Source organism: Bos taurus, chromosome 7 (assembly GCF_002263795.3).
Source record: "Bos taurus isolate L1 Dominette 01449 registration number 42190680 breed Hereford chromosome 7, ARS-UCD2.0, whole genome shotgun sequence".
In the NCBI taxonomy this organism is placed as follows: Eukaryota; Metazoa; Chordata; class Mammalia; order Artiodactyla; family Bovidae; genus Bos; species Bos taurus.
In genome coordinates, this window is record NC_037334.1 from 10,942,951 (window position 1) to 10,964,955 (window position 22,005).

The 22,005-nt window shown below is 39.4% G+C and overlaps 1 protein-coding gene and 1 pseudogene across 4 annotated transcripts in view; one reads left to right on the forward strand and one right to left on the reverse strand.

Annotated features, from left to right (window-relative positions):
* Positions 1–22,005, forward strand: part of LOC100299045 (adhesion G protein-coupled receptor E2) — a 295,684-nt gene that overhangs the window by 195,082 nt on the left and 78,597 nt on the right. The window lies entirely within an intron of this gene.
* LOC132345812 (protein SET-like) lies at positions 16,006–20,076 on the reverse strand (annotated as a pseudogene).

A 22,005-nucleotide genomic window follows, 5' to 3' on the forward strand; every position in this document is an offset into this window, starting at 1 on the left:
AAAACTGAAAGTATTATCTCTAAGATGAGGAACAAGACAAGGGTGCCCACTCTCACCACTATCATTCAACATACTTTGGAAGTCTGATCTATGGCTATCAGAGAACAAAAAGAAATAAAAGTAATTCAGGTTGGAAAAGAAGAAGTAAAACTCTATTTTCAGATGACATGACTCTATACATAGAAAATCTAAAGATACTATCAGAAAATTATTAGAGCTAATCAGTGAATTTCACAAAGCCACAGGATACAAAGTCAATACACAGAAATAATTTACATTACTATACATTAACAATGAAAAATCAGAAAGAGAAATTAAGGAATCAATCCCATTCACCACTGCAACAAAAAGAGTAAAATATCTAGGAATAAACCTACCTAAGGACACAAAAGAGCTGTATACAGATAATTATAAGACACTGATGAAGTAAATAAAAGATGACATAAACAGATGGAGAAATATTCCATGTTTCTGAGTTGGAAGAATCAATATCGTGAAAAAGACTATACTACCAAATACAGTCTACAGATTCATTGTGATCCCTATCAAATTACCAATGACACTTTTCACAGAACTAGCACAAAAAATTTCAGAATTCATATGGAAACAAAAAAGACCCTGAATAGCAAAAGAAATCTTGGGAAAGAATGGAGCTGAAGGAATGAACCTTCTTGACTTCAGAGTATACTACAAAGTTATAGTCATCTAAAGAGTATGGTAGTGACACAAAAACAGAAATATAGATCAATGGAACAAGATGGAAAGTCCAGAGGAAAACCCACACACTATGTGTACCTTATTTTTGAGAAAGAAAGCCAGAGTATATAAGGGGGCAAAGATAGCCTCTTCAATAAGTGGTGCTGGGAAAACTAGACAGCTTCATGTAAAAGAATGAAATTAGAACACTTCTTAACACCAAACACAAAGATAAACTCAAAATGGATTAAACACCTAAATGTAAGACCAGAAACTATAAAACCCTTAGAGGAAAATAGGCAGAACACTTAATTACATAAATCACAACAAGATCCTCTATGTCCCACCTCCTTGTGTAATAGAAATAAAAACAAAAATAAAGAAGTAGAACCTAATTAAACTTAAAAGCTTTTGCACAGTAAAGGAAACACAAGGTGAAAATACAACCTTCAGAATGGGAGAAAATAATAGCAAATGAAACAACTGGCAAAGGATTAATTTCCAGAATATACAAGCAGCTCATACAAGTCAATACCAGGAAAACAAACAAACAAATCAAAAAAATGGGAAAAAAGACTCAGACATTTTTCCAATGAAGACATACAGATGACTAATAAACACATGAAAAGATGCTTGGTGTCACTTGTGATTGGAGAAATGCAAATCAAAACTACAGTGAGGTATCTCCTCACAGTCTTCAGAATGGCCACCATCAAAAAATCTACAAAGAATAAATGCTGGAGAGCATGTGGTGAAAAGGGAACCTTCTTTCATTGTCGGTGGGAATGTAAGTTTATAGAGCCACTATGCAAGACAGTATGGAGATTCCTTGAAAAAACTAGGAATAAAACCACCATATGACCTAGCAATCCACTCTAGGCATATACCCTGAGGAAAACAAAATTGAAAAAAGACACACATGTTCCAATGTTCATTGCAGCACTGTTTACAAGAGCTAGATTATGGAAGCTACCTGGATGTCCATCAACAGATGACTGGATAAAGAAGCTGTGGTAAATATATTCAATGAAATAATAGCCATAAAAAGGAATGCACTTGAGTGTATCCTACTGAGGTGGATGAACCTAGAACCTATTATACTGATGATGTAAGTCAGAAAGAGAAAAACAAATGTATACCAACACATATATATGGAATCTAGAAAGATGCACTGATGAAATTATTTTCAGGGCAGCAGTGGAGACACAGACATATAGAGAACAAACTTATGGACATGGTGCTGGGGTAGGGAGAGGGTGGGATGTATGGAGAGAGCAACATGGAAACACATATTACCATATATAAAACATATATCCAATGGGAATTTGCTGTATGACTCAGGGAACTCAAATTGGGGTTCTGTTACAGCTTAAAGGGATAGGATGGGTAGGGAGGTTCAAGAGGGAGGGGGCATATATATATATATCTATGGCTGATTCATGTTGATGTTTGGAGAAACCAAACAATACTTTAAAGCAATTATCCTTCAATTAAAAATAAGTAAAATTAAAAAAAGGAAGGTAAACTGAAAAATAGTAAAAAAAGAAAAAAGAAAAAAAACGAAATTAGAAAGGAGTATAAGTAATATAACTCAACATAATAAAGGCTGTATATGACAAGTCCATGGGTTTTCCAGGTGGCACTAGTGGTATAATACCCACCTGCCAGTGCTCAAAAAATGAGATGTGGATTCGATTGCTGGGTTGAGAAGATCCCCTGGAGGAGAGCATGGCAACCCACTCCAGTATTCTTGCCCAGAGAATCCCATGGGCAGTCAGACACGACTGAAGGGACTTAGCAGCAGCAGTAGCAGCAGCAGTGCCCCAACTAATCCTGTTATCACCATACTGATGCTGCTTATGATTGCTCCATGTATTATCGTCTAACCCATTTTGTCTCTGCCCAGGTCAACAAGCTACAACATGCAGTGCTAATTCAACAAGGATATATAAAACGACACCTGACCACAGAAAATGTCACTCACCCTTGGGTGGACACCACTATAAGGACTCTGAGACTTGAGACTAGCAAGAGGGGGAGGCCCAATGCCCCTCGTCATCCCAGCTCAGCAGGAAGTAACCAGCAAGACCTCGATGCCACTATTCCCAAAGAATTGGGCCTCCCATCTCTTGAGGGGGGAATATTAGGTAGTTAGAATAGGAAAAAGATGTCCAAAATGGTGGTAGCTAAAAGACAAAGATAGAGAAAAGCCTGCGAAAATGAAACAAAAGAAAATCTGTGGACTGAAGTGAAAATTTCAGGTGAAACAAACATGCCCCCTTCTTGGCCAGCCCAGTTTGTATAGGGCAGGCTCAGGGAGGAGGGAACAAAACGTATAAAACGAGGAAGCCAAGACAGTTTGAGGCCTTTCCTTTGGGGTCGGCCTGCCCTCCTACCTTGAGGGTGCAATTTCCTTTGTTTGAGAATAAAACTCAAAGCTGTAATCAAGCTGTAACACTGGTCCACCATTTCAAATATTTGCTGTGGTGAGACAGAACCGAGGAAATTACAAACTCCCCCAACACTTCAACATAAACTTTGCCTGTGTGACTGTGAGTTTGTAAAATTCAATTTTCGGCTCTGCGAACAAGATCTTGGTTTTCTGTTTCAGTTTTACAGATGCTAAAACCTCCACCAAATGGAAGAAGCTAACCTCTTGGTGACCATGAGCACATAGCCCCCAGGCCTGCAGGAGTTGGAGGAGTGCTACAACAATTGCCCTGTAATTTCACCATCAACCAATCAGAGAATTGTGTATGAGTTGGTCACATAACTTGAGATTCTCTTCCCTCACTTTGGCTTTACAAATGGTCCCTGAAGCCCACTGGGGACTTTAAGTGCTTTGAGCATTAAATGCCCTGGACTCCTTGTATGGTACTTTACAATAAACACTGCATTTTCCTTCACCACAATCCGGTTTCAGTAGGTTGGCTTTACTCCAAGAGGAGGAGGGGATCCAAATTTGGTTAGATAACAGAACCTGAGAACCAGTCCAACTACAACAGTGATTATGAATAGGCTGAGACCAGCACCAAAAAACAACTTGGATGAAGCAAACATTCCTATGGACACATAAACTACAAAAGTAACTGAAGAAGAATCAGAAAATCTGAACACACCTGTAACTAGTAAGAAGACTGAGTGAGAAATCAAAATCTCCTCAAACGAAAAGCCCAGTAATCAAAAGCACTGATTTTCTAAGTCAGTGAGTGTGTTTCTGAGTTAACATTTAAATCAGTAGACACTGAATAAAACACATTACCCTCCATAATCTGGGTGAGCCTCATCCAATCAGTTGAAGGCCTAAGAGGGAAAAAAATTGATCTTCTTGAAAAAAAAAAAAAAGAAAATTTGTTTCTGAAGGCCCTCGAACTTGAGATGCAACATCTGGTCATCCTGGGTTTCCAGCTTGCCCCTGGTTCTTGGGATTTTTGGACTTTCCAACCTCCACAATCTCATGAATCAGTTTCTTAAATAAAATCCTTTCTCACCTCTACAGATTCATCCTATTGATTCTGTTGCTATTGAGAAAATGGGCTAATACAGGTGGTAAAATGGAAAATTTTTGTTAAATTTCCCTGGGAATATATTTCACCAACTTGGGACTTTCCTGGTAGTCCAGTGGGCAAGAATCTGCTTGCCAATGCAGGGGACACGGGTTTGATTCCTGGTCCAGGAAGGTCCCACATGGTGCAGAACAACTTAACCCCATGGGCCACAGCTACTGAATCCCACACATCTAGAGCCCAACCTCTTCAACAACAGGAGCCACCAGAGTTTGGAGGTACATATAGATGTATGGCTGAGTCCCTTTGCTGTCCACCTGAAACTATCATAACATTGTTAATTGGCTATATGCCAATATAAAATAAAAAGTTTTTTTAAAAGAAGAGAGTGTCACAAAAATGAGAAGCCCATGGACTATGACTAAGAGGAGCCCCCATGCATGGCAAACAGAGAAAGCACACATTCAACAGCAAAGACCCAGCACAACCAAAAATATAAATTAATTAACTAATTAACAATTTCACCAATTTCTCCTTTGAGAACTTAACATAATTGAGTTAATACCCTTCTTTCTAACTTTTTTTTAAATTTTTTTATTTTTTAACTTTAAAGACAATCTCTTTAACAAGTGGTGCTGGGAAAACTGGTCAACCACTTGTAAAAAAATGAAACTAGAACACTTTCTAACACCATACACAAAAATACCCTTCTTAAGTTCAGTTTTCATTCCAATCTCAAAGAAAGGCAGTGCCAAAGAATGCTCAAACTACTGCACAATTGCACACATCTCACTCTAATGCTTAAAATTCTCTAAGCCAGGCTTCAGCAATACGTGAGCCATGAACTTCCAGATGTTCAAGCTGGTTTTAGAAAAGGCAGAGGAACCAGAGATCAAATTGCCAACATCTGATGGATCATCACAAAAGCAAGAGAGCTCTAGAAAAACATCTATTCCTGCTTTATTGACTATGCCAAAGCCTTTGACTGTGGATCACAATAAAGTGTGGAAAATTCTGAAAGAGATGGGATACCAGACCACCTGACCTGCCTCTTGAGAAATCTATATGCAGGTCAGGAAGCAACAGTTAGAACTGGACATGGAACAACAGACTGGTTCTGTCCTGTGGAGATAGGAGCCTGGCAGGCTATGGCCCATAGGGTCACAAAGAGTCAGACATGACTGAAGAGACTTAGTGCACATGCCTGCTGCATGTGCCTAACAGGAACATTACCCAACAGGAAACCACTGGTCTGGATGTTTCTTCCTCCTGCTTTGCCTGATGATTACTTCTCTGAAAGTACGTCAAGGCTGCATATTGTCACCCTGCTTATTTAACTTATATGCAGAGTACATCATGAGAAACACTAGGCTGGAAGAAGCACAGGCTGGAATCAAGTTTGCCGGGAGAAATATCAATAAACTCAGATATGCAGATGACACTACCCTTATGGCAGAAAGTGAAGAAGAACTAAAGAGCCTCTTGATGAAAGTGAAAGAGGAGAGTGAAAAAGTTGGCTTAAAGCTCAGCCTTCAGAAAACTAAGATCATGGCATCCAGTCCCATCACTTCATGGGAAATAGATGGGGAAACAGTGGAAACAGTGTCAGACTTTATTTTTCTGGGCTCCAAAATCACTGCAGATGGTGATTGCAGCCATGAAATTAAAAGACGCTTACTCCTTGGCAGAAAAGTTATAACCAACCTAGACAGCATATTGGAAAGCAGAGACATTACTTTGTCAACAAAGGTCTGTCTAGTCAAAGCTATGGTTTTTCCAGTGGTCATGTATGGATATGAGAGTTGGACTATCAAGAAAGCTGAGCACCGAAGAATTGATGCTTTTGAACTGTGGTGTTGGAGAAGACTCTTGAGAGTCCCTTGGACTGCAAGGAGATCCAACCAGTCCATCCTAAAGGAAATCAGTCCTGAATATTCATTGGAATGACTGATGTTGAAGCTGAAACTCCAATACTTTGTCCTCCTGATGTGAAGAGCTGACTCATTTGAAAAGACCCTGATGCTGGGAAAGATTGAGGGCAGGAGGAGAAGGGGACGACAGAGGATGAGATGGTTGGATGGCATCACTGACTCAATGGCCATGGGTTTGGGTGAACTTTGGGAGCTGGTGATGGACAGGGAGGCCTGGCGTGTGGCATTTCATGGGGTCGCAAAGAGTTAGACACTACTGAGGAACTGAACGGAACTGAAATTTCTTTTCCTGTTTTCCTTTGTAGACATAGTGGGAAAACCAGAAATAAAGCAAAAGCTTTAAAAAGTAAAGTACAGAGAAAATTCTCAAACTGGATAAAGAGTCTCAGACAGCTTTAATTGTCTAACTCCATCGTTATAATTCTGCTTCTGCTGCTACTGCTGCTAAGTCACTTCAGTTGTGTCCGACTCTGTGCGACCCCATAGACGGCAGCCCACCAGGTTCCCCCGTCCCTGGGATTCTCCAGGCAAGAATACTGGAGTGGGTTGCTTGTAAGATCTTATTTGAAATTGAAATTCTCTACTGTAATTTTGCTCCTATTTATTTTTAAATTGTTCTTTTTGTTTCACTGTAAAGGAAACAAACAAATAAAACATTTCCTTCTCCAATGCATGAAAGTTAAAAGTGAAAGTGAAGGGAGAAGCTAAGATGGCGGAGGAGTAGGACGGGGAGAACACTTTCTCCCCCACAAATTCATCAAAAGAGCATTTAAACGTCGAGTAAATTCCACAAAACAACTTCTGAATGTTGGCAGAGGACATCAGGCACCCAGAAAAGCAACCCAACTCTTCGAAAGGAGGTAGGAAAAAATATTAAAGACAAAAAAAAGAGACAAAAGAGGGAGGGACAGAGTTCCGTCCCGGGAAGGGAATCTTAAAAAGAGAGAAGTTTCCAAACACCAGGAAACCTTCTCACTGCCGAATCTGTGCCGAGCTTTGGAAGCACAGAGGGCAAGATAACAGGGAGAAAAAATAAATAAACAATTAAAACTCGCAGATTGTGAGCCCGACGGTAACTCCCCCAGCGGAGAAGCAGCGCAGACGCCTGCATCTGCCATTAGCAAGCGGGCTGCATCGCTGAGAGTAAGAATCTGGCCTGAATACCCTGAGCGCTATCTGAGCGAAATAATTTGGGCTAGCAAACCAGACTGTGGGATATCTACCACGCGAAAAGCCAGCCCTAACCTAAGACCGCCAGGCCCGCGCACAGAACAAAGGACTGAACAGAGATAGCCGGCTGCAGACCTTCCCCCTCCGGTGACAGGCAGCCAGGGCCAGAAGGGGGCAATCGCAGCCCCAGAGTGACATTATCTATAAAACTGTAAGCAGGCTTCTTTGCTAACTAAAACTTCTTGGGGGTCTGGACGGTCAACATCTGCCTGAGAAGGTGCGCCGGTTTTACACCCAGATAACCGAGTGGCGGGGAGGCGATAAGTTGCAGCATTGGCACTCGCCAAACACCTCATCACCTGAGCTGCTCGGACCTGGGAAGAGCACAAAACGCAGGCCCAACTGAGTCTGCGCCTCTGAGGACTACCCGCGTGCCTGAACCTGAGCAGCTTGGACCTGGGAGGTGCATGCAGCCCAGGGCTGGCCTCGGATTGTTCCCGGCGGAACAACCTAGAGCCCGAGCAGTGTGGGCAGGGTGGCTACACGCGCCGTGAGCGGGGGCAGACCCAGGGTGGCTGAGGCACTGCGAGCCCACGCCAGTGTTATTTGTTTGCAGCATCCCTTCCTCCCTCCCCACAGCGCGACTGAACAAGTAAGCCTAAAAAAAAAAAGAAAGTGTCCTCCACCGTCCCCTTTGTGTCAGGGCGGAAACCAGATACTGAAGAGACTAGCAAACAGAAGAAGATATAACAGAGGGAAACGCCTTGGAAGCTACAGGCAATAGATCAAAACCCTGTGGTTACTACGGACTACATAGGAAGGGGCCTATAGATCTTGAGAAATATAAGTCTGACCAAGGAACTAGCCAAAAATGAACTGAACCCACAACACCCCCAACAAAACCAAGAATGTCCTAGATATATTTTTATTATTTTTATGATCATTCTTTTTTTTTAATTAAAAAAAATTTCAAGTCCTCTATTGTTCCTTTAATTTTCACTTTTATAACCTATTACTTTGCAAAAAAAAAAAAAAAAAAGACCCTATTTTTTTCTTCTTCAGCAAACTTCATATATATATATTTTATAATTTTTTGACCTTGTTTTTTTTTTTTCTTCTTTTCTTTAACATTGTATTTTTGAAATTCCAAACTCTACTCTAGTTTTTTAATTTTAGCTTTTTGGTATATGTTATCAATTTTGTACCTATAGTTTTTTTTTTTTTATATAATTTCTGTGACTTCTTTTTTTCTTCTTCTCTGTTTCTTTCTCTTCTTCTTTTATATAACATTGTATATCTGCATGATATCAATTTTGTACCTGTATTTTCTTTATAATTTTTGTGACATTGTTTGTTTTTGTTTGTTTGTTTTCTCTCTTTATTTTTCTTCTTTTTTTTTTTAACATTGTATTTTTGAAATTACAAACTCTACTCTAGGTTTTTAATTTTTGCTTTTATGTATTTGTTACCAATTTTGTACCTTTAAGAACCCAATCTTCAGGACCCATTTTTCACTAGGGAGCGAGATTACTGGCTTGACTGCTCTCTCTCCCTTTGGACTCTCCTTTTTCTCCACCAGGTCGCCTGTGTCTCCTCCCTAACCCCTCTCTACTCTACCCAACTCTGTGAATTTCTGTGTGTTCCAGACGGCGGAGAACACTTAGGGAACTGATTACTGGCTGGATCTGTCTCCCTCCTTTTCATTCCCCCCTTTTATCCTTCTGGCCACCTCTGTCACCTTCCTCCTTCTTCTCTTCTCTGTATAACTCCGTGAACATCTCTGAGTGGTCCAGTTGTGGAGTGCACATAAGGAAGTGACTACTGGCTAGCCCACTCTCTCCACTATTGATTCACCTCATCTCATTTGGGTCACCTCTAACTCCCTCCTCCCTCTTCTCTTCTCCATGTAACCCTGTGAACCTCTCTGAGTGACCCTCACTGTAGAGAAACTTTTCATCTTTAATGTAGATGTTTTATCAATGGTGCTGTATTGAAGGAGAAGTTTTGAAACTACTGTAAAAATAAGACCGATAACCGGAAGCAGGAGACTTAAGTCCAAACCCTGACTCCAGGGAACTCCTGACTCCAAGGAACATTAATTGACAGGAGCTCATCAAATGCCTCCATACCGACACTGAAACCAAGCACCACACAAGGGCCAATAAGTTCCAGGGCAAGACATACCAAGCAAATTCTCCAGCAACAAAGGAACACAGCCCTGAGCTTCAAGATATAGGCTGCCCAAAGTCACCCCAAAACTATAGACATCTCATAACTCATTACTGGACACTTCATTGCACTCCAGAGAGAAGAAATACAGCTCCACCAACCAGAACACCGACACAAGCTTCCCTAACCAGGAAACCTTGACAAGCCACCTGTACAAACCCACACACAGTGAGGAAACGCCACAATAAAGAGAACCCCACAAACTGCCAGAATACAGAAAGGACCCCCCAAACTCAGCAATTTAAACAAGATAAGAGACAGAGGAATACTCAGCAGATAAAAGAACAGGATAAATGCCCACCAAACCAAACAAAAGAGGAAGAGATAGGGAATCTACCTGATAAAGAATTCCGAATAATGATAGTGAAATTGATCCAAAATCTTGAAACTAAAATGGAATCACAGATAAATACTGTGGAGACAAGGATTGAGAAGATGCAAAAAAGGTTTAACAAGGACCTAGAAGAAATAAAAAAGAGTCAATATATAATGAATAATGCAATAAATGAAATTAAAAACACTCTGGAGGCAACAAATAGTAGAATAACAGAGGCAGAAGATAGGATTAGTGAATTAGAAGATAGAATGGTAGAAATAAATGAATCAGAGAGGATAAAAGAAAAACGAATGAAAAGAAATGAGGACAATCTCAGAGACCTCCAGGACAATATTAAACACTACAACATTCGAATCATAGGGGTTCCAGAAGAAGAAGACAAAAAGAAAGACCATGAGAAAATACTTGAGATAATAGTTGAAAACTTCCCTAAAATGGGGAAGGAAATAATCACCCAAGTCCAAGAAACCCAGAGAGTCCCAAACAGGATAAACCCAAGGCGAAACACCCCAAGACACATATTAATCAAATTAACAAAGATCAAACACAAAGAACAAATATTAAAAGCAGCAAGGGAAAAACAACAAATAACGCACAAGGGAATTCCCATAAGGATAACAGCTGATCTTTCAATAGAAACTCTTCAAGCCAGGAGGGAATGGCAAGACATACTTAAAATGATGAAAGAAAATAACCTACAGCCCAGATTATTGTACCCAGCAAGGATCTCATTCAAGTATGAAGGAGAAATTAAAAGCTTTTCAGACAAGCAAAAGCTGAGAGAATTCTGCACCACCAAACCAGCTCTCCAACAAATACTAAAGGATATTCTCTAGACAGGAAACACAAAAACAGTGTATAAACTCGAACTCAAAACAATAAAGTAAATGGCAATGGGATCATACTTATCAGTAATTACCTTAAACGTAAATGGGTTGAATGCCCCAACCAAAAGACAAAGACTGGCTGAATGGATACAAAAACAAGACCCCTACATATGCTGTCTACAAGAGACCCACCTCAAAACAGGGGACACATACAGACTGAAAGTGAAGGGCTGGAAAAAGATTTTCCATGCAAGTAGGGACCAAAAGAAAGCAGGAGTAGCAATACTCATATCAGATAAAATAGACTTTAAAACAAAGGCTGTGAAAAGAGACAAAGAAGGTCACTACACAATGATCAAAGGATCAATCCAAGAAGAAGATATAACAATTATAAATATATATGCACCCAACACGGGAGCACCACAGTACGTAAGACAAATGCTAACAAGTATGAAAGGAGAAATTAACAATAACACAATAATAGTGGGAGACTTTAATACCCTACTTACACCTATGGATAGATCAACTAAACAGAAAATTAACAAGGAAACACAAACTTTAAGCGATACAATAGACCAGTTAGACCTAATTGATATCTATAGGACATTTCATCCCAAAACAATGATTTTCACCTTTTTCTCAAGCGCACATGGAACCTTCTCCAGGATAGATCACATCCTGGGCCATAAAGCTAGCCTTGGTAAATTCAAAAAAATAGAAATCATCCCAACCATTTTTTCTGACCACAATGCAGTAAGATTAGATCTCAATTACAGGAGAAAAACTATTAAAAATTCCAACATATGGAGGCTGAACAACACGCTGCTGAATAACCAACAAATCACAGAAGAAATCAAAAAAGAAATCAAAATTTGCATAGAAACGAATGAAAATGAAAACACAACAACCCAAAACCTGTGGGACACGGTAAAAGCAGTCCTAAGGGGAAAGTTCATAGCAATACAGGCATACCTCAAGAAACAAGAAAAAAGTCAAATAAATAACCTAACTCTACACCTAAAGCAACTAGAAAAGGAAGAAATGAAGAACCCCAGGGTTAGTAGAAGGAAAGAAATCTTAAAAATTAGGGCAGAAATAAATGCAAAAGAAAAAAAAGAGACCATAGCAAAAATCAACAAAACCAAAAGCTGGTTCTTTGAAAGGATAAATAAAATTGACAGACCATTAGCCAGACTCATCAAGAAAGAAAGGGAGAAAAATCAAATCAACAGAATTAGAAACGAAAATGGAGAGATCACAACAGACAACACAGAAATACAAAGGATCATAAGAGACTACTATCAACAATTATATGCCAATAAAATGGACAACGTGGAAGAAATGGACAAATTCTTAGAAAAGTACAACTTTCCAAAACTCGACCAGGAAGAAATAGAAAATCTTAACAGACCCATCACAAGCATGGAAATTGAAACTGTAATCAAAAATCTTCCAGCAAACAAAAGCCCCGGTCCAGACGGCTTCACAGCTGAATTCTACCAAAAATTTAGAGAAGAGCTGACACCTATCCTGCTCAAACTCTTCCAAAAAATTGCAGAGGAAGGTAAACTTCCAAACTCATTCTATGAGGCCACCATCACCCTAATACCAAAACCGGACAAAGATGCCACAAAAAAAGAAAACTACAGGCCAATATCACTGATGAACATAGATGCAAAAATCCTTAACAAAATTCTAGCAATCAGAATCCAACAACACATTAAAAAGATCATACACCATGATCAAGTGGGCTTTATCCCAGGGATGCAAGGATTCTTCAATATCCACAAATCAATCAACGTAATACACCACATTAACAAATTGAAAAATAAAAACCATATGATTATCTCAATAGATGCAGAGAAAGCCTTTGACAAAATTCAACATCCATTTATGATAAAAACTCTCCAGAAAGCAGGAATAGAAGGAACATACCTCAACATAATAAAAGCTATATATGACAAACCCACAGCAAACATTATCTTGAATGGTGAAAAATTGAAAGCATTTCCTCTAAAGTCAGGAACAAGACAAGGGTGCCCACTTTCACCATTACTATTCAACATAGTTTTGGAAGTTTTGGCCACAGCAATCAGAGCAGAAAAAGAAATAAAAGGAATCCAAATTGGAAAAGAAGAAGTAAAACTCTCACTGTTTGCAGATGACATGATCCTCTACATAGAAAACCCTAAAGATTCCACCAGAAAATTACTAGAAATAATCAATGACTACAGTAAAGTTGCAGGATATAAAATCAACACACAGAAATCCCTTGCATTCCTATACACTAATAATGAGAAAACAGAGAGAGAAATTAAGGAAACAATTCCATTCACCATTGCAACAGAAAGAATAAAATACTTAGGAATATATCTACCTAAAGAAACTAAAGACCTATATATAGAAAACTATAAAACACTGGTGAAAGAAATCAAAGAGGACACTAATAGATGGAGAAATATACCATGTTCATGGATTGGAAGAATCAGTATAGTGAAAATGAGTATACTACCCAAAGCAATTTATAGATTCAACGCAATCCCTATCAAGCTACCAACAGTATTCTTCACAGAGCTAGAACAAATAATTTCACAGTTTGTATGGAAATACAGAAAACCTCGAATAGCCAAAGCGATCTTGAGAAAGAAGAATGGAACTGGAGGAATCAACCTACCTGACTTCAGGCTCTACTACAAAGCCACAGTTATCAAGACAGTATGGTACTGGCACAAAGACAGAAATATAGATCAATGGAACAAAATAGAAAGCCCAGAGATAAATCCACGCACATATGGACACCTTATCTTTGACAAAGGAGGCAAGAATATACAATGGATTAAAGTCAATCTCTTTAACAAGTGGTGCTGGGAAATCTGGTCAACCACTTGTAAAAGAATGAAACTAGACCACTTTCTAACACCATACATAAAAATAAACTCAAAATGGATTAAAGATCTCAACGTAAGACCAGAAACTATAAAACTCCTAGAGGAGAACATAGGCAAAACACTCTCTGACATACATCACAGCAGGATCCTCTATGACCCACATCCCAGAATATTGGAAATAAAATAAAAAATAAACAAATGGGACCTCATTAACCTTAAAAGCTTCTGCACATCGAAGGAAACTATTAGCAAGGTGAAAAGACAGCCTTCAGAATGGGAGAAAATAATAGCAAATGAAGCAACTGACAAACAACTAATCTCAAAAATATACAAGCAACTCCTACAGCTCAACTCCGGAAAAATAAATGACCCAATCAGAAAATGGGCCAAAGAACTAAATAGACATTTCTCCAAAGAAGACATACAGATGGCTAACAAACACATGAAAAGATGCTCAACATCACTCATTATCAGACAAATGCAAATCAAAACCACTATGAGGTACCATTTCACACCAGTCAGAATGGCTGTGATCCAAAAGTCTACAAATAATAAATGCTGGACAGGGTGTGGAGGAAAGGGAACCCTCTTACACTGTTGGTGGGAATGCAAACTAGTACAGCCACTATGGAGAACAGTGTGGAGATTCCTTAAAAAACTGGAAATAGAACTGCCTTATGATCCAGCAATCCCACTACTGGGCATACACACTGAGGAAACCAGAAGGGAAAGAGACACGTGTACCCCAATGTTCATCACAGCACTGTTTATAATAGCCAGGACATGGAAGCAACCTAGATGTCCATCAGCAGATGAATGGATAAGAAAGCAGTGGTACATATACACAGTGGAGTATTACTCAGCCATTAAAAAGAATACATTTGAATCAGTTCTAATGAGATGGATGAAACTGGAGCCTATTATACAGAGTGAAGTAAGCCAGAAGGAAAAACATAAATACAGTATACTAACGCATATATATGGAATTTAGAAAGATGGTAACAATAACCCTGTATACGAGACAGCAAAAGAGACACTTATGTATAGGACAGTCTTATGGACTCTGTGGGAGAGGGAGAGGGTGGGAAGATTTGGGAGAATGGCATTGAAACATGTAAAATATCATGTAAGAAACGAGTTGCCAGTCGAGGTTCGATACACGATACTGGATGCTTGGGGCTAGTGCACTGGGACGACCCAGAGGGATGGTATGGGGAGGGAGGAGGGAGGAGGGTTCAGGATGGGGAACACATGTATACCTGTGGCGGATTCATTTTGATATTTGGCAAAACTAATACAATTATGTAAAGTTTAAAAATAAAATAAAATTTAAAAAGTGAAAGTGAAGTCGCTCAGTCGTGTCCAACTCTTCACGACCCCATGGACTGCAGCCTACCAGGCTCCTCCTGGTAATTTACTTACCTGGAAGCAAACTTAGATACCTGTTTCTCATGGTGCAGAGACCAGCAAGCCCAGCCACAGAAGATGTCTTTTCTTTCTCTGTGTGTGGGGGAGGGACTTCTGGCCTTCAGTATGACTTCTGCTTTTCATGGGGCTCATCCAGGTGGCGCTAGTGGTAAAGCACCTACCTGCCAATACAGGAGACTGAAGAGACAGGGTTCAATAGCTGTGTTGGGAAGATCTCCTGAAGGAGGGCATGGCAACCCACTCCAATATTCTTAGCTGGAGACTCCTGTGGACAGAGGAGCCTGGCAGGCTATGGCCCATAGGGTCACAAATAGTTGGATATGACTGAAGCGACTTAGCGCACAGGTATGCTGCTTTTCATTACCTAACAGGAAACCACTGGTCTGGATGTTTCTTTCTCCTGTTTTGCCTGATGATTACTTCTCTGAAATTTCTAAGTATTTGCGTAGCATTACTGGTATTTGTACTGCAAGACTCTTCAAAAGTGGTTTTCGTGTCTTTTTGATATATGAAGATCTCCTATATCAAACATGAAGACTCATTTTATTAGTCTTTTTTTGCATGTATGAGGACCTTGGTTCAGAGTGAATAGAATTATTTATTTGCTATATATTAACAGATTAAAAATTTTTTTCGTGTGTACACATTTAGTTTTATTGTAACCAAGCAACTTGTACACTTTTAACACTTAAAACTGAACATTATCTTTCCTTTCCAGTGAAACAAAAAGAAAAATTTAAAAATAAACAGGAGCAAAATTACAATAGAGAATTTCAATTGCAAATAAGATCTTACAGGTTCTGCTAATTCTCTCATCAAGTGGCAGGGCTCAAGTCATCATTAGGAGAGAATTTTATTTTAAAATGTCATCTTAAACTGCAAGGATTTCCATTAAACATCATAATTAAACATTCCAAAGGAAAAGCCATGTTGCCAAAATGCCCACTTAACCCACCCAAACATCTCAAATCCACCTTTGCTGATCTTTTATAACCCTGTTTTTAAAGTTATTATTTTTTCTTTTTTTAAACAAGAGAAAGTAGACAGATACATGTTGGTAAATGCTAACTGTCCATATTCATATAGAGAGACTTTGTGATCTCTGAGCCCAATATACAAAGAAGGGAGGAAAAAAGCTAGAATTCTATGCACTACTAACAGGGGCATGGCACCCTCCAGTTTCCAGCAGAGCTAAGGGAGCAGAAGGTTTTTCTTTTTTCCCCACAGAGCATGGTGGTATTGATTCCATAAAAATTTTTTTGAGACAGGAAGAGATAAAAATGAATTTGGAACAGAAGTGGGTAGAGATTGTTTCCCACTGAATTCTGCTCAAGGTATCCCCCCCAACCCCACCAAATAAGTTGTGAACCATGGTATAAAGGAGAAAAGAGACCTCGAAAACAGGGCGACTGAACAGAAGAGAAGAAAACAAAACAAAACAAAAAAGACTGCAACTTGCTCCCAGGGACTGGAGAAAATAAAAAAGTTGGAATCAATGTGTTCCTTCCATTAGTCATCTTCTTGTTCATCTTCCTCTCCTTCCTGCCCCTCATCTTCTTCACCTTCATTCTCATTCCCTTCTTCATCAGTATCTTCCGATCTTTCATCCTCTTCATCATTGTTGTTTTCTTCTCCTTCCCCTTCCTCATCATCCATGTCAGGAACCAAGTAGTACTGTAATGGATTTGGCAAATATCATCTTGATGACCTCTCTTAACTCATCTGTACTTGCATCAGAATGATCAGTAAACTAGGTGAAGAAGCTTTCTGGTTCCTGATGCTGTCTCTTCCTGCTGCTGGTTTTATTCTGTGTTTGACTTGATTGTTTCATGTAATCCTGTCCAGATTTCCATTTGATTTCAGTGGACTTTGAAGATGGATCACCACTCTCATTCAGATGAAATTCTTTGGAGAGAATTTTGTTTTCAAAATAAGGGTTTTCATTAAAATAAAAATCTATTCTGTAACCTGATTTAATGTCTTCAAATTCAGTCAATTCAACTCTTGTCAAATAATGCAGCGACTCTTCACCCTTCTCCCCAAGCAGTGCAGACACTTGTGGATGGTTATCAAATGCTGTTACCCCAAATTTGGGGATTTTTGCCATCAGTTCTGACCTCTTCCTTAAAAATGGTTGGCAGTTCAGTTCTGTCGCTCAGTTGTGTCCGACTCTTTGCAACCCCATGAATTGCAGTATGCCAGGCCTCCCTGTCCATCACCATCTCCCGGAGTTCACTCAAACTCATGTCCATCAAGTCGGTGATGCGATCCAGCCATCTCATCCTCTGTCGTCCCCTTCTCCTCCTACCCCTAATCCCTCCCAGCATCAGAGTCTTTTCCAATGAATCAACTCTTCACATGAGGTGGCCAAAGTACTGGAGTTTCAACTTTAGCATCATTCCTTCCAAAGAACACCCAGGACTGATCTCCTTCAGAATGGATCTCCTTGCAGTCCAAGGGACTCTCAAGAGTCTTCTCCAATATCACAGTTCAAAAGCATCAATTCTTTGGTGCTCAGCTCTCTTCACAGTCCAACTCTCACATCCATACATGACCACTGGAAAAACCATAGCCTTGACTAGACACACCTTTGTTGGCAAAATAATGTCTCTGCTTTTCAATATGCTATCCAGGTTGGTCATAACTTTCCTTCCAAGGAGTAGTGTCTTTTAGTTTCATGGCTGCATTACCATCTGCAGTGATTTTGGAGCCCCCCCAAACAAAGTCTGACACTGTTTCCACTGTTTCCCCATCTACTTGTCATGAAGTGATGGGACCGTATGCCATGATCTTCATTTTCTGAATGTTGAGCTTTAAGCCAACTTTTTCACTCTCCTCTTTCACTTTCATCAAGAGGCTTTTTTGTTCCTCTTCACTTTCTGCCATAAGGGTGGTGTCATCTGCATATCTGAGGTTATTGATATTTCTCCCGGCAATCTTGATTCCAGCTTGTGCTTCCACCAGCCCAGCGTTTCTCATGATGTACTCTGCATATAATTTAAATAAGCAGGGTGACAATATACAACCCTGATGTACTCCTTTTCCTATTTGGAACCAGTCTGTTGTTCCATGGCCAGTTCTAACTGTTGCTTCCTGACCTGCATATAGGTTTCTCAAGACGCAGGTCAGGTGGTCTGGTATGCCCATCTCTTTCAGAATTTTCCGCAGTGTATTGTGATTCACACAGTCAAGGGCTTTGGCACAGTCAATAAAGCAGAAATGGATGTTTTTCTGGAACTCTCTTGCTTTTTCGATGATCCAGCAGATGTTGGCAATTTGATCTCTGGTTCCTCTGCCTTTTCTAAAACCAGATTGAACATCTGGAAGTTCACGGTTCATGTACTGCTGAATTGGAGCCTGGCTTGGAGAATTTTAAGCATTACTTTACTAGCATGTGAGATGAGTGCAATTGTGCGGTAGTTTGAGCATTCTTTGGCATTGCCTTTCTTTGGGATTGGAATGAAAACTGACCTTTTCCAGTCCTGTGGCCACTGCTGAGTTTTCCAAATTTGCTGGCATACTGAGTGCAGCACTTTCACAGCATCATCTTTCAGGATTTGAAATAGCTCAACTGGAATTCCATCACCTCCACTAGTTTTGTTCATAGTTTTGCTTTCTAAGGCCCACTTGACTTCACATTCCAGGATGTCTGGTTCTAGGTTAGTGATCACACCATCGTGATTATCTTGAAGATCACTAGGTAAGTGATCACACCATCATGAAGATCTTTTTTGTACAGTTCTTCTGTGTATTCTTGCCATCTCTTCTTAATATCTTCTGCTGCTTCTGTTAGCTCCATACCATTTCTGTCCTTTATCAATCCCATCTTTGCAGGAAATGTTCCCTTCGCATCTCTGATTTTCTTCAAGAGATCTCTAGTCTTTCCCATTCTGTTGTTCTCTATTTCCTTGCATTGATCACTGAAGAAGGCTTTCTTATCTCTGATTTTTATTTTTGGAAATCTGCATTCAAATGGGTATATCTTTCCTTCTCTCCTTTGGTTTTCACTTCTCTTCTTTTCACAGCTATTTGTAAGGCCTCCCCAGTCAGCCATTTTGCTTTTTTCATTTCTTTTCCATGGGGATGATGGTTGGTGGAGTTTGTTATATTTCTGTTCTACTTTCCAAAATCTCCTCATTGGCTTCTTCATTAAGTCTGTTTCTTTCATTTTGCACTTCATCAATATGTTCAATTGCTTCTTGCTGTTCTTTTTCTTCCTTCAGAAAGTTTGAAGTAGCAGATGCCTCATCTGGCCTGGAGGCAGGAGTCGGCCTCGCTTTCTTGTTTTCTTCGCTTGGGATGGAAGTGAAGACTGGTGTTTGGGGCCATGCTGGGAAAAAAAAAGCCAAGAATCCTCCCAGGGGAGGAAAGAGGTACTGAAAGCTCAGAGAACTCAGACTTCTTTATTTTTATTTTGAAATATTTAGTTTTATTTTGAAATATAAATTAAGAGGAAGTTGCAAAAGAGTACTAAGAAGTCCTGTGTAATCTTCAGTCATTTCCCCACAAAGATTACATTTTCATATGATAATCCAATATTTAAATGAAGAAACTGACATTGCTACGATATGTGTGTGCAATTCCATGTCATCTTATCACATATGTAGATTTCTGCAACTGTCACTGCAATCAAGATCCATCAATATTCCATCACCACAAAGATTTCCCTCATGCCACCCCAGCATCCCTAAACCTTGGCAGGTCTAAAACTAAGGATTTTATTCTTCAACAAAGTTCAACATAGTCTGAGATTCATATTTGATAACAAAAGAAAATATTCCTGATATGTTTTTAAAGATGAGAAAAACATATCCCTCAAATTTTCTAGTAGTCTGTGTGATGGAATTATGATAATTTTCCTTGTTTGCATTTTTTACCTTTACTGTTTTCTATGTGGCCATGATTATCAGTTCTGCTAGAGCTGCCACAACAAAATATAGACTGAGTGTCTTAAACAGCAGAAATTTATTTTGTCATAGTTTCGGGGCCTTAATGTCCAAGATCAAGTGTTGGCAGGGTGGGTTTCTGATGAAAGTGCTCTCTCGACTTGTACCTGGCCCTCATCTCACTGCATCCTCTAGTTCTAAAGGTTGAGCTCTTATTGTCCATCTCTTGGACATGACAACACCAGTCCCCTATTCCCTTCACTCTTCCCTTGGCCTCAGTCCCCTTGTGGAAGTGCTTCTGCTCCCTAATCCTACAGACACCCCACAGTTTGCATATTGTTCTCCATAGTGGCTGTACCAGTTTACTTTCCCATCAACAGTGTAGGAAGGTTCCCTTTTCTCCACACCCTCTCCAGCATTTGTTGTTTGTAGATTATTTGATGATGGACACTGTGACCAGTGTGGGGTGATACCTCATGAGAATTTTGATTTGTATGTCCCTAATATTTAGTGATGCTGAACATCTTTTTGTGTACTTTTTGGCCATTTGTATATCCTCCTTGGCGTAATGTCTATATAGATCTTCAATGCATTTTTTGATTGGGTTGTTGGAACATGAAATTATTTCTTTAATTTCTCTTTCTAATATTTTGATTTTTGTATATAGAAAAGCAAGAGATTTCTGCCTATTAATTTCATATCCTGCACTTTTACCAAATTCATTGTTTAGATCTAGTTTTAACAGTTTTCTCATAGCATCTTTAGGATTTTCTATACACAGTATCATGTCATCTGTAATCAGTGACAGTTTAGCTTCTTTTTCAATTTCAATCATTTTATTTCTTTTTCTTCTCTGATTGACACGTCTAGGACTTTGAAAATTACGTTGAATAATAGTGGTGAGATTGGACATCCTTGTCTTGTTCCTGATCCCAGAGGAAATACTTTCAGTTTTGACCATTGAGAATAATATTTGCTGTGGGTTTGTCTTATATGGCCTTTATCGTACTGAGATAGATTCCCTCGGTGCCCACTTTCTGGAGAATTTTTATTATAAATGGGTGTTGAATTTTGTCAAAAGCTTTTTTTGCATCCTTAAAGATGATCATATGGTTTTTATTCTTCAATTTGTTAATATGGTGTATCACATTGATTGATTTGTGTTTACTGAAGAATCCTTGTATCCCTGGGATAGATCACACTTGATCATGGTATATGATCCTTTAAATGTGCTGTTGGATTTTTGTTTGGTAGTATTTTGTTGAGGATATTTGAGCCTTTAGGGATATTGGCCTGATGATATCTTGGTCTGGATTTGTTATCAGGATAATGGTGGACTCATAGGATGAGCTTATGAGTGTTCTTCCCTCTGAAATTTTGGAATAGTTTGAGAAGGATAGGTTTTAACTCTTCTCCAAATGCTTGATAGAATTTCCCTGTGAAGCCATCTGGTCCTGGACTTTTGTTTGTTGGAAGATTTTTAATCACAGTTTAAAGTTCAATACTTGTGATTAGTCTATTCATGTTTTCTATTTCTTCCTGGCTCAGTCTTAGAAGGTTATGCCTTTCTAAGAATTTATTAATTTCTTCTAGGTAGTCCATTTTATTGGTGTGTAGTTGCTTCAACTAGTATCTTTTTAATTTTATTTTTTAATTGAAGGATAATTGCTTTACAATATTGTGTTAGTTTCTGCCATACATCAACATGAATCAGCCATAGGTATACACACAGTTCCTCCATCTTGAACCTTTCTCTCACCTCGCACCCCATGCAACATCTTTAGGTTGTCACAGAGCACTGGATTTGAGCTCCCTGTATTATACAGCAAGTTCCCACTGGCTATCCATTTTACATATGGTAATGTATATGTTTTGGGGCTTCCCAGGTGGCACTAGTGGTAAAGAACCTGCCCATCAACACAGGAAACAAAAGAGATGTGGTTTCAATTCCTGGGCTGGGAAGGTCCCCTGGAGGAGGGCTTCATAACCCACTCCAGTATCTTGCCTGGAGAATCCCCATGGACAGAGGAGCCTGGGGGCGGGGGGGAGGGGCTGTCTACATTCCATATGGTCACACAGAGTCAAACATAACTGAAGCGACTTAGTA